General features: G+C 40.5%; 1 pseudogene; it reads left to right on the plus strand.

Moving 5' to 3' along the window:
* Positions 1-11,145: 11,145 nt before the first annotated feature.
* LOC118929201 (olfactory receptor 7G1-like) lies at positions 11,146-12,127 on the plus strand (annotated as a pseudogene).
* Positions 12,128-13,500: the final 1,373 nt, after the last annotated feature.

Genomic DNA, 13,500 nt, shown 5'->3' on the forward strand with positions numbered 1-13,500 from the left:
TTCTGTGAGGCCAGCATTACTCTAATACCAAAACCAGACAAAAACACTGCAAAAAAGAACATTACAGACCCACATGCCTGATGAACACAGATGAAAAAATCCTCAACAAAATGTTAGCAAATTGAAATTTAAAAATACACCAAAAAGTTCATCCATCATGAGCTAGTGGGATTTATTCCAGGAATGCAATGATGGTATAATATTCATAAATCAAACAATGTCATACACCAATTTAACAAAAAGAAGGATTAAAACCATATGATCATCTCAATACATACAGAGAAGGCACTTGACAAAATTCAACATCCATTCATGACAAAAACTCTCAGCAAAATTTGTATAGAGTACATACTTCAACATAATAAAGGCCATATCTGACAAACTCACATCGAATATTGTACTTAATAGCAAACAGATTAAAGCTTTTCTCAAAGATCAGGAAGAAGACAAGGATGCCGACTCTCACCACTTCTATTAAACAGAGTACTGGAGGTCCTTGGCCACAGCAATCAGACAATACAAAGAGATAAAAGCATTCAAATTGGTAAGGAACAAGTTAAACTGTCCCTATTTGCAGATGATATGCTATACATGCAGATAATATGATATACAAAGAAAACCTAAAAATCCAGCAAAAGACTAACTGAAATGAGCAAAGATTCAGGATGCAAAATTAATACACAGAAATCTGTTGCATGCCTGTATACTAACAATGAACTAGCAGAAAGAGAAATCAGGAAAACCCATTAACAACTGCATCAAAAACAATAAACTGATTTTTAAAATTATGGAGAAGGGAATAAAAATGGCAGCGTGAGAGGAGAGACAGAGTCTTCCTCCTAAAACTGGATACAGTTAGAAAATTTAATTGGTGCAACTAATCCTGAGAGAGCAACAGGAAAGAGGACGGCGTCAGACTGCACACACCTGGAGAAAAGAGCAGACCTCACTGAACGGGGTAACGTACCAGAGCTGTGGCACCGCAGGACCCGAGACCCTCCCCCACCCCAGCTCAACGGTGGGAGGAAGACAAACGGAGCAGGGAGAGAGTGGAAGACTTGGGACTGCTGAATACCTGGCTCCGGAGATCTGCTCTGGGAGCACAAACCTGCATTTCATGGTGCTTTCATGAGATTCGCATGACTACCAGGTTGGAAAGTTAATACAGGCAGAGTTCCTGGGGAGAATGGAATTCTGGCTGCTCGTGGAAAGCAGGGATCCATATCCAGCTGCTCTGGGACAGACACATACCTGTGTGCCCGGCCCACTGACTCAGGCAGTGGAGACACGCACAGCAACTGGGAGGCGGGGAACAGCTCTTTCCTACACCCAGGCACCAGTAATGCTCCCCTGTGACCCCCAACATTGCTTCAGGGTCTGAGCAGATCCAGAATAGAGCTTCTGGACACTAGAGGGCGCTATATACAAACATGAAATGCCAAAGGAACCTTGTTCCAAGTAAAATTATTAATTCAACTCCCGAGAAAGATTTAAATGATATGGACCTCGTGACTCTTCCTGAAAGGGAGTTCAAAATAAAAATCCTCAACATCCTAATGGAGGTAGGGAAAGACATCCAAGAACTCAAGAATGAATTCAGGTTGGAGATCCAATCGTTGAAGAGCACGATGGAGGGTATTAAAAGCAGTTTGGATACGGTGGAGGAGACAATAAATGAAATAGAATCTAGAGAAGAGTAATACAAAGAAGCTGAGGCACAGAGAGAAAAAAGGATCTCTAAAAATGAAAGAATATTGAGAGAACTGTGTGACCAATAGAAGCTGAAGAATATTCGCATTGTAGGGATACCAGAAGAAGAAGAAGAGAGAGAAAGGGATAGAAAGTATCTTTGAGGCGGTAGTTGTTGAAAACTTCCCCAATCTGGGGAAGGAGATAGCCTCTCAGGCCATGGAGATCCACAGATCTCCCAACACAAGGGACCCAAGGAAGACAACACCAAGACACATAGTAATTAAAATGGGAAAGATCAAGGATAAAGACAGACTGTTAAAAGCAGCCAGAGGCAGAAATAAGATCACATACAAAGGAAAGCCCATCAGGCTAACATCAGACTCCTCAGCAGAAACCTTACAGGCCAGAAGGGAGTGGCATGATGTATTTAATGCCATGAAGCAGAAGGGCCTGGAACCGAGATTACTTTATCTGGCAAGATTATCATTTAAATTTGAAGGAGGGATTAAACAATTTCCAGATAAGCAAAAGCTGAGAGAGTATACCTCCCACAAACCATCTCTGCAGTCTATTTTGGAGGGACTGCTGTAGATGGAAGTGTTCCTAGGGTTGGATAGCTGTCACCAGAGGTAGTAAAACCATGGTAGGGAGGGTGGAGCAGCTGATTCTGAGGCAAATGCAAAATTAATTGACTATAACCAAAGTCAATGACGGGATAGACAAAAACTGCAGAATTTGATATCTAATATATAAAGAATGAAGGAGGAAGCAAAAGGAGGAGAAATATAAAATAACCTATAGATTGTGTTTATAACAGCATACTAAGTGAGTTAAGTTAGACTCTTAGATAGTAAGTAAAGTAACCTGGATCCTTTGTTAACCATGAATCTAAAGCCTGAAATGGCAATAGGTACACACCAAACGATAATCACCCAAATGTAAATGTACAGAACGCACCCATCAAAAGACACAGAGTCACTGAATGGATAAAAAAAACAAGACCCATCTATATTCTGCTTACAAGAGACTCACCACAAACCCAAAGACATGCATAAACTGAAAGTCAAGGGATGGAAAAAGATATCTCATGGAAACAATAGGGAGAAAAAAGCAGGTGGAGCAGTACTAGTATCAGAAAAAAATAGACTTCAAAACAAAGAAAGTAACAAGAGATAAAGAACGACATTACATAATGATAAAGGGCTCAGTCCAACAAGAGGATATAACCATTATAAATATATATGCACCCAATACAGGAGCCCCAGCATATAGGAAACAAATACTAACAGAACTAAAGGATATAATACAATGCAAACCATTTATTTTAGGAGACTTCAACACACCATTCACTCCAAAGGACAGATCCATCAGACAGAAAATAAGTAAGGACACAGAGGCACTGAAAAACACGAGAACAGATGGACCTAATAGACATCTATAGAACTCTACACACAAAAGCAACAGGATACACATTCTTCTCAAGTGCACATGGAACATTCTCCAGAATATACTACATATTAGCCCACAAAAAGAGCCTCAGTAAATTCAAAAAGATTGAAATACTACCAACCAACTATTCAGACCAGAAAGGTATAAAACTAGAAATAAATTCTACAAGGAAGCAAAAAGGCTCACAAACACATGGAGGCTTAACAACATGCTGCTAAATAGTCAATAGATCAATGACCAAATTAAAATGGAGATCCAGCATTATATGGAAATAAATGACAACAACAACACAAAGCCCCAACTTCTGTGGGATGCATCAAAAGCAGTCTTAAGAGGAAAGTATATAGCAATCCAGGCATATTTAAAGAAGGAAGAACAAACCCAAATGAAAAGTCTAACATCTCAATAATCAAAAGTGGAAAAAGAAGAACAAATGAGACCTAAAGTCAGCAGAAGGAGGGACATAATAAAAATCAGAGAAGAAATAAACAAAATTGAGAAGAATAAAACAATAGAAAAAATCAATGAAACCAAGAGCTGGTACTTTGAGAAAATAAACAAAATAGATAAGGCTCTACCCAGACTTATTAAGAGAAAAAGAGAATCAACACACAACAGAATCAGAAACTAGAAAGGAAACATCATGACAGACCCAACAGAAATACAACGAATTATTAGAGACTACTATGAAAACCTATATGCTAAGAAGCAGCAAAACCTACAAGAAATGGACAACTTCCTAGAAAAATACAACCTTCCAGACTGACCAAGGAAGAAACAGAAAGTCTAAACAAACCAATTACCAGCAAAGAAATTGAAGCAGTAATCAAAAAACTACCCAAGAGAAAAAACGCCAGGCCAGATGGATTTACCTTGGAATTTTATCAGACATACAGCGAACACATAATACCCATTCTCCTTAAAGTTTTCCAAAAAATAGAAGAGGAGGGAATACTCCCAAATTCATTCTGTGAAGCCAACATCACCCTAATATCAAAACAAGGCAAAGACCCCACCAAAAGAGAAAATTACACAGCAATATCCCTGATGAACGTAGATGCAAAAATACTCAACAAAATGTTAGCAAATCGAATTCAAAAATATATCAAAAGGATCATAGACCATGACCAAGTGGGATTAATCCCAGGGATGCAAGGATGGTACAACATTCAAAAATCCATCAACATCATCGACCACACAAACAAAAAGAAGACAAAAACCATATGATCATCTCCATAGACGCTGAAAAAGCATTCAACAAAATTCAACATCCATTCATGATAAAAACTCTTAGGAAAATGGGAATAGAGGGAAAGTAGATCAACATAATAAAGGCCATATGTGATAAACCCACAGTCAACATCATACTGAACAGTGAAAAGCTGAATGCTTTTTCTCTGAGATCGAGAACAAGATAGGGATGTCCACTCTCCCCACTGTTATTTACATAGTACTGCAGGTCCTAGCCATGGCAATTAGACAAAACAAAGAAATACAAGGAATCCAGATTGGTAAAGAAGAAGTTAAATTGTCACTATTTGCAGATGACATGATATTGTACATAAAAAACCCTAAAGACTCCACTCCACAAGTACTAGAATTGATATCAGAATACAGCAAAGTTGCAGGATAGAATATTAACACACAGAAATCTGTGGCTATCCTATACACTAACAGTGAACCAATAGAAAGAAAAATCAGGAAACAATTTCATTCAAAATTACATCAAAAAGAATAAAATACCTAGGAATAAACCTAACCAAAGAAGTAAAAGACCTATAGTCTGAAAACTATAAAACACTCTTAAGAGAAATAAAAGAGGGCGCTAACAAATGGAAACTCATTCCATGCTCTTGGCCAGGAAGAATTAATATAGCCAAAATGGCCATCCTGCCCAAAGCAATATACACATTCGATGCAATCCCTATCAAATTACCAAAAACATTCTTCATCGAACTGAAACAAATAGTTCAAAAATTCATATGGAAACACCAAAGACCCCGAATAGCCAAAGCAATCCCTAGAAATAAGAACAAAGTGGGGGGATCTCACTCCCCAACTTCAAGCTCTACTACAAAGCCATAGTAATCAAAACAATTTGGTACTGGCACAAGAACAGAACCACAGACCAGTGGAACAGATTAGAGACTCCAGACATTAGCCCAAACATATATGGTCAATTAATATTCGATAAAGGAGCCATGGACATACAATGGGGAAATGACAGTCTCTTCAACAGATGACGCTGGCAAAACTGGACAGCTACATGTTAGAGAATGAAACTGGATCACTGTTTAACCCCATATACAACAGTAAATTCAAAATGGATCAACGATGCAAATGTAAGTCATGAAACCATAAAACTCTTAGAAAAAACATAGGCAAAAATCTCTTGGACATAAACCTTAGAGACTCCTTCATGAACATATCTCCCCGGGCAAGGAAAACAAAAGAAAAAATGAACAACTGGGACTATATTAAGCTGAAAAGCTTCTGTACAGAGAAGGACACCATCAGTAGAACAACAACCCACCCTACAGTATGGGAGAATATATTCATAAATAACAGGTCCGATAAAGGCTTGACATCCAAAATATATAAAGAGCTCACACACCTCAACAAACAAAAGCATATAATCCAATTTTAAAATGGGCAGCGGAGCTGAACAGACAGTTCTCCAAAGAAGAAATTAAGATATCCAACATGAAAAGATACTCCACATCGCTAATCATCAGAGATATGCAAATTAAAACCACAATGAGATATCACCTCACACCAGTAAGGATGGCTATCATCCAAAAGACAAACAACAACAAATGTTGCCGAGGTTGTGGAGAAAGGGGAACCCTCCTACACTGCTGGTGGGAATGTAAATTAGTTCAACCCTCCTACACTGCTGGAAGGAAAGCAGTATGGAGGTTCCTCAAAATACTCAAAATAGACTTACCATTTGACCCAGGAATTCCACTTCAAGAAGTTACCCTAAGAATGCAGCACTCCAGTTTGAAAAAGACAGATGCACCCCTATGTTTATCGCAGCACTATTTACAATAGCCAATAAACGGAAGCAACCTAGTTGTCCATCAGTAGATGAATGGATAAAGAAGATGTGGTACATATACACAATGGAATATTATTCAGCCATAAGAAGAAAACAAATCCTACAATTTGCAACAACATGGATGGCGCTAGAGGGTATTATTCTCAGTGAAATAAGCCAAGTGGAGAAAGACAAATACCAATGATTTCACTCATCTGTGGAGTATAAGAACAAAGGAAAAACTGCTGCAACAAAACAGCAACAGATTCACAGAACCCAAGAATGGACTAACAGTTACCAAAGTGAAAGAGACTGGGGACAATGGGAGGGTAGGGAAGTATATGGGCATGGAAGAAGAAAGGGGTATTATGATTGCATGTATAATGTGGGGGGTGGGGGAAAGGGGAGGGCTGTGCAACACAGAGAAGACACGTACTAATTCTACAACATCTTACTATGCTGATGGACAGTTACTGTAATGGTGTTTCTGGGGGGGACTTGGGGTAGGGGAGAGCCTATTAAACATAATGCTCTTCATGTAATTGTAGATTAATGATAATAAAATTTAAAAAAAAAAAAACAAATCAATAAACTATCTAGGAATAAACCTAACCAAGGCAGTGAAAGACCTTTACTCTGAATACCCAGAAATTCTTCTCCTAGGAATTTACCCAAACAAAACAAAATCACAGATTCAAAATATATATGCACCCCTATGTTTATTGTTACACTATTTGCAATAGCCAAGATATGGAAACAACTTAAATATCTATCAATATATGAATGGATAAAGAAGATGTGGTACTTATACACAATGGAATAATATTCAGTCATAAAAACAAAGAAATCCTGCCATTTGCAACAACATGGATGGATCTAGAGGGTATTATGCTAAGTGAAATAAGCCAGGTGGAGAAAGACAAATACTTTATGATTTCACTTATGTGTGGAATATAAAAAACAAAGAAAAACAGAAGGAAATATCATCAGTAGAGTCATAGACCCTGAGTCATCCCCAGACATGAGGCCTAGAGACAGAAAACTGATGGTCCTTTTTGAAGTCAGGTGACTAGAGATTTTTCCATTGAGTAACCTAGAAGGTACCTCTGCAGTGGATTGCATCGTGTCCCTCCTCGTATCCATTCATTGCACTGACAGTATGGATCAACCAGCATACAAGTGCTTTGCCCACGATATTGTAATTTCTCATAACGTAACTATAAAGATAAAGTATAATAAAATCAACACATGATCCCATAAAATGAAAAAAAGTACCCTGAACCTATTGAGATTAAATAGGAGAGGTGTTTAAAAGTCTTAAATATGTCTGCATTGATGACAGTCAAAAATGTTTAGAAATTTTTATCACAACCAGCAGTATGAAATAGAGGAAAGATTAAGAATCCAGAAACATACAGGTGACCTTGCAAGAATCATCTGAGTGTTTGCACTTTACCATTACTTAGCTGTAATAAAAAATGTTTTTTTACATGAACCATAAACTATGATTTTATACTTAAAGCTAGAATTGTTGTCCTTGCACTGCTATTTGGATTAGATGCCATAGCTTTTACTGAGACCTAGCTGACTGAGGCCAATTAGAGAAAGCTGGTGTGTCCAACACATGCAAGGTGTGTGAAATGGGGAGACAGAAATGGATGCTAAACACCTGGCCTCACAGCCTAGGGAAGCAACCATCCTGAATACCCTTCTAGAGTCCTGGTCTTTACGGGTTTGCACTGTCCTGGGACCCGAATCATAATGAAAGTTAATCTAATGAGGAACTTTGGATATTGAGCCCCCAGGGATGTAGAGACTGCAAGTAGTGTGTCTGTGACCACCTCACTTAACAGGCCTGCCCAGTCAGGAGGCAACAGCTGAGCCACCTCCCTGCCACAGTGCCTCTTGCCCAGAAACCCGGTTCTTCACTGCATTTCTCTGCCATTCACAGATGCAGACCTTCTGTCTCCCTCTTCAGCTTCCAGGCAACATATCAAGCATCACGCCGCAGTGATGCCAGCCAGGTAACCCAGTGTCCCATAGACAATGCTCTGACGTGAGGTCAGCGTTTAGGAGACACGCACCTCTACCAGCAGCTAGGAGTGCCCCTGCCTAAGGGGATCAGCTTCACCTTATACCACACGCATCCACCTACAGAAGAGCTTTGGTGTCATGTTGGCTACCTGGCCATAGGAATGAGGAGGAGGAAGCACAGACCCAGACCCACAGAGCACGCTGCGTCCCTGGTGTCTTTGACCCTCTTTTTACAATGAGCAAATATTCTGAATTATAAGCAGAGCCTGATCAATTAGAAAGTCCACCATTAACCCCTTCCCAGAACCAACAAACATTGGCATTCTGCTACACCAGCTTCATGTGTATTATTTTTAATCAACAATATGGTCGACATACAGAAAACACCCCTTTCGACTTCCCATTCAACCTGACTCCCTCCACGCAGGCAGCGCCATATGATGGTGATCCCCAGGCAGGCTCCCACATTGTGCATTTATATGTATAGTTTTTTCTTGAATATAGTTGATACACAATATTATATTGGTTTCACATTATAAAATAGTGATGCACTAATTATATAGATTACTAAATGCTCATCAAAGTAATATATACATATATATTTGAAACATACCTATTATTTATTCTAATGACATCACCTGAAGCAGATAATGTTTGTGAATTTCATAATGTTTACTGGGGGTTACATGTTTAAGTATATAGTAAAAGTTAAGAATCATGATATCCATCAGCTGGGAAATGGAGACTTGAGTCATGGTGTACAATACAGAACACTGCATGGTATTTAAAATGAATGAGGCAAACAGAGCATCAGTAAACATAACTTTAGGAGGAAAACCAGTTGTAAATGCATGCAGAGCATGAGTCTGTGTGTGCGCCTCTTTAACAAGCAAGAATGATGCAGTTGGTTTTATACAAGAACAGTACCTAATATAAGAGAAAGTGCTGGGGGATGATGGATATCAACCTACTACAATGTTTCCTGCTGGGAAGGAAAGGAACTCAAATTCTACATACCTGAGGCGAGGGCCTCAAATGTGCCTCTTATGATGAAAATATTTCTAGGAAGGATGGGAAAGAGTGAGAATTGGCAAATGTTGGCTAGAAGGTACTCAGTCCTTCAAGATGATTCTCTATACTTTGTAATGTTTGAATAAACCATCATAAATAGACCTGCACAGGTATGACATGTTCCTTTTGAAGAATAATGACATACCTGATGCTCCTTTAGACTCTTTCTACATTATAAGGATTCCCAGATGGAATTTCAGCTCATCTTCTCTTCCCTGAAATCTGTATTTAGCACAGTGGAAATATTGTTTCTTTCCACCCTCATCTCCCGACGTGCTCCACCCACTGCTCCCTTGTGAGGAGTGACACACGCAGAATGCTCATGTTCATGACAGGAAAAATCCCCAGTAGAAAGGTCAGAATGTGGGCCCCACGTGCTTGAACACCGTGCCGGACGTGTGTCTTCTAGTCATGGCTCATCACTGCAGCGTCCTCCGGAGGTGTGATGAACATTCCCATTGTACAGATGGGGACACAAGGCATCTTATACCAGTAAGCAGTTTTCCCCACTCACAAATTAAGTGCTGGCCCGGATCGGAGTCAGTGTTGGAGTCTCAGTCATCCACCGAATAACAAAGGCGTTCGTGACCATCCTTCTCCTCCCGGAAAAAGGAACCCATGCTTTACAGAAAATACCCTGATAGGGTGCCTAAATAAGTTGTAGGTATTGCATAAGTCTCTTATGTGGTCATTTCCTGTTTTTCAAAATCTAAAATTGTTGCTGTTTTCATCTAGTGTTTGGAAGAGCATGCATTTCTTTCTTTCTCTCATTTACCTGTTGTTTCTTTTTAATGACATGCCACCTTTCCCTTTGGGAGGAAGTCCCCTTGGGGATGACACACAGATTCTTATTCACACTCTTCGTGCTTCTCTTAGAATTAATAACTATTGCAGACAAAATATTTCCATAGGGGATCTTATGAGCTTTGGGGTCATGGGAACCACTTACTAATCTTTGTCATGATCAGAGCATGTAGTAGGACTGATCCCAGGACCTGCTGCACCCTCCGTCGCAGTACATGTGGACGTACCTGAGAGAGAAGGGAGAAGATTTCGGACATGGTTCAGAATGAACACATTACATTTTAAAGAGGAATTCTGAAATCTGGGGTGTTGATTTAGGAATGCCGCTTCTGTATGAGGCCGAGCATTAACAATGATGGGTCAACAGAGTCAGCTAAGCAGTCAGATATAAGGTCAGACTGAGTCTCTGACATGCAGGGCGCGCTTTGTGTCCTTGTTGAAGTCACACCGCCCTGTTTCCCCATGGACGAATGGAGTGACAATGTTTGTATGGTCTGACACGTTTGGAATTCATCAGTCCTCTCAGGGGACTCTGAGTCATGCCAAAGTCTGGGCACTACAACTCTGCAAGACAGCTTGGAGAACTTCCTTCTTGTCTTTGTGTTTCTTCAGGGAAGAAATATTTCTGAAGGAAACACCATGTGTCACCCATTTTTTTTTAAGATTCACCACATGCACAGGGTATGAAATGTTGCTGATTAATAAAAATGAGGCACACTAAGGGGAGCAGAGGAAGGACGGTGTGTGAAAGATGGGGATGGGGGAGAAATTAGCAGAGGGACAGTTGTGAATATTCACCCGGCTTCACAATATACAGTTTTATTTCTTTTTATTTATTTTAGTTTATTGGACTTAAGCATGCAACAAAATGTCTGGGCCTTCTATTCAGCTCCTGGTTCCCAGTCATCATTCCAGAGTCTCTCACAAGTAAGTCTGCAGTGGCACCAAGAACTGGCATTTCAAATGACTTCCCTTACAATGCTGGTGGTGCTCATCTGGGGACTAATTATTTTCTGTACCTTTCATCCCAGTTTTCCATCAGAATCACTGACTACATGGAACCCCAGAATCACACAGAAGTTTCAGAATTCCTCCTCCTGAGATTGACAGAGGATCCTGAAGTGCAGTTCATCTGCTTTGGACTGTTCCTGTCTGTGTACCTGGACACTGTCTTGGGGAACCTGCGCATCATCCTGGCCGTCAACTCTGACCACCACCTCCACACCCCCATGTACTCCTTCCTCTGTAACCTGTCCTTCACTGACATTTGTATAAGCACAACCACCATCCCCACGATGCTGGTGAACATCCAAGTGCAGAATCAGCACATAAGTTTTACAGGCTGCATCACCCAGGTCTGCTTTCTCTTTGTTTTTGCTAGATTTTAAAATTTTATTCTTGCCGCAATGGCCTATGACTGCTATGCATCCATTTGCCATCCGCTCGGGTACACAGACATCATGACGCTCCAGCTCTGTGTTCTTCTCATTCTGCTCTCTCTGCTCTTCACCATCGTGGATGCCCTGCTCCACAGTCTGATGGTGCTGCGGCTGCCCTTCTGCAGGGACCGGGAAATCCCCCACATCTTCTGTGATCTTGCTCAGGTTATCAAACTGGCCTGCTCTGATACCCTCATCGATAACACTGATACATTTCTTAGGCAGCCTACTTGGGGCTGTTCCTGTATCTTGGTTCATATTCTCTTATAATCAAATTCTCTCTTCCATTTTGAGAATGCCCTCAGTGGAGGGTAAGCGGAAAGCCTTTTCCACCTGTGGGTCTCATCTCTCAGTTGTCTCCTTATTCTATGGGACAGGTTTTGGGGTGTACATTACTTCTGCCCTTACTGACTCTTCCAGGAAGGCTGCAGTGGCCTCAATGATGTACATCGTGGTTCTCCAGATGATGAACCCCTTCATCTACAGCCTGAGGAACAGGGACATGAAGGGGGACTTGAGGAAAATAATCAGTAGGATACTTCTGTCTTTATTGGGGTCACCTGTTTTGAACTTGTTTTTCTTGAATGCGTCAAAGTGACTGGATTCCTGGGTGGGCCAGATGCCTGTTTCAACCACCACCATGAGGCTCTAACATTTCCAGATCACTCCATGGTCACGTGCACCTCAGCAATGGCTTGAATTGTGATGATACCTTTAGTTCAGCTCCAGGATGATTGAATGACCTCAGTTTTCTAAATTCACTTTCTTTGCGCTGGACCCACACAACCAAAGCTGAGTCAAGGGTTCTAGTTTAGTGATTTTTTTTTCCACTGCTCTCCAAACGAGGAAAATTGTTGAAAGTGAATAGGAGGGGGAAAGGATTGAAGGCAGGCTGCAGTCATTTCTAGAGACTAGCTTTTGTCTGATCTCTGGTAACGACCATGCCGGTTGCATCCCAGATGTAGGTGTGCAGTGGGGCAAAGGAGCTAACCTTTCAAAACCCAGTTTAGTACTCAAACTAGTCATTTGTAAAACATACCCTTCCAAGTCTATGTTAGCCTCCACAATTACCTAATGATCTCACTCATATGTGGAGTATAAGAACAAAGGGAAACAGAAGGAACAAAACAGCAGCAGAATAACAGAACCCAAGAATGGACTAACAGTTAGCAAAGGGAAACAGACTGGGGAAGATGGGTGGGAAGGGGGGGACAAGGGCGGGGAAAAAGAAAGGGGGCATGTATAGTGTGGGGTATCACAGGGAGGGCTGGAAAACACAGAGAAGACAAGTAGTGATTTTACAGCATCTTACTATGCTGATGGACAGTGACTGTAATGGGGTATGTGATGGGGGCTTGGTGAAGGGGGGAGCCTAGTAAACATAATGTTCTTCATGTAATTGTAGATTAATGACACCAAAAAATTGATATTATTAGATTATCAGAGTGGTTTGAGATGATTGTGCGATATTTGAGATTCATCAGTGGGAAGCAGATACAGGTGTCATTCTTGGACATAATGGCCAGAGACAAAAACCTGACTGTCCTCCCCTTTTTAGGTTGATGCTGTACCTTTTTATAACATCACCAGAAGACGTATGTGTTATGAGTGAATGCTGGTCTTCAAGATGTATCATCACATCCTAATTCTCCTTACTGTGATATCATAAATATGAATTTGTATGATACTAGAGTCAGTGGTACTTATTTAGAAAAAGGCCATTTTCAGTGAGGCACCTTCAGCTGGATTATCTGGAGGAATGGACAGTGAATGTAATCACGTGTATCCCTAAAATACAGACTGATATGGAGAAGACACAGAGAGAAGGTGCAAGCAGTGTATCCATGCAGAGAAATCATTTTGAGGAAGCCAATACTTAATTTTCATATTGTACATTTTGCCTTATTAAAAGTCATGTATTTAGCTTTATGCATCTTTTATTGTTTTTGCATGTACATGTGTAGAACATAT

This window comes from Manis pentadactyla, chromosome 12, assembly GCF_030020395.1.
Source record: "Manis pentadactyla isolate mManPen7 chromosome 12, mManPen7.hap1, whole genome shotgun sequence".
Classification (NCBI taxonomy): Eukaryota; Metazoa; Chordata; class Mammalia; order Pholidota; family Manidae; genus Manis; species Manis pentadactyla.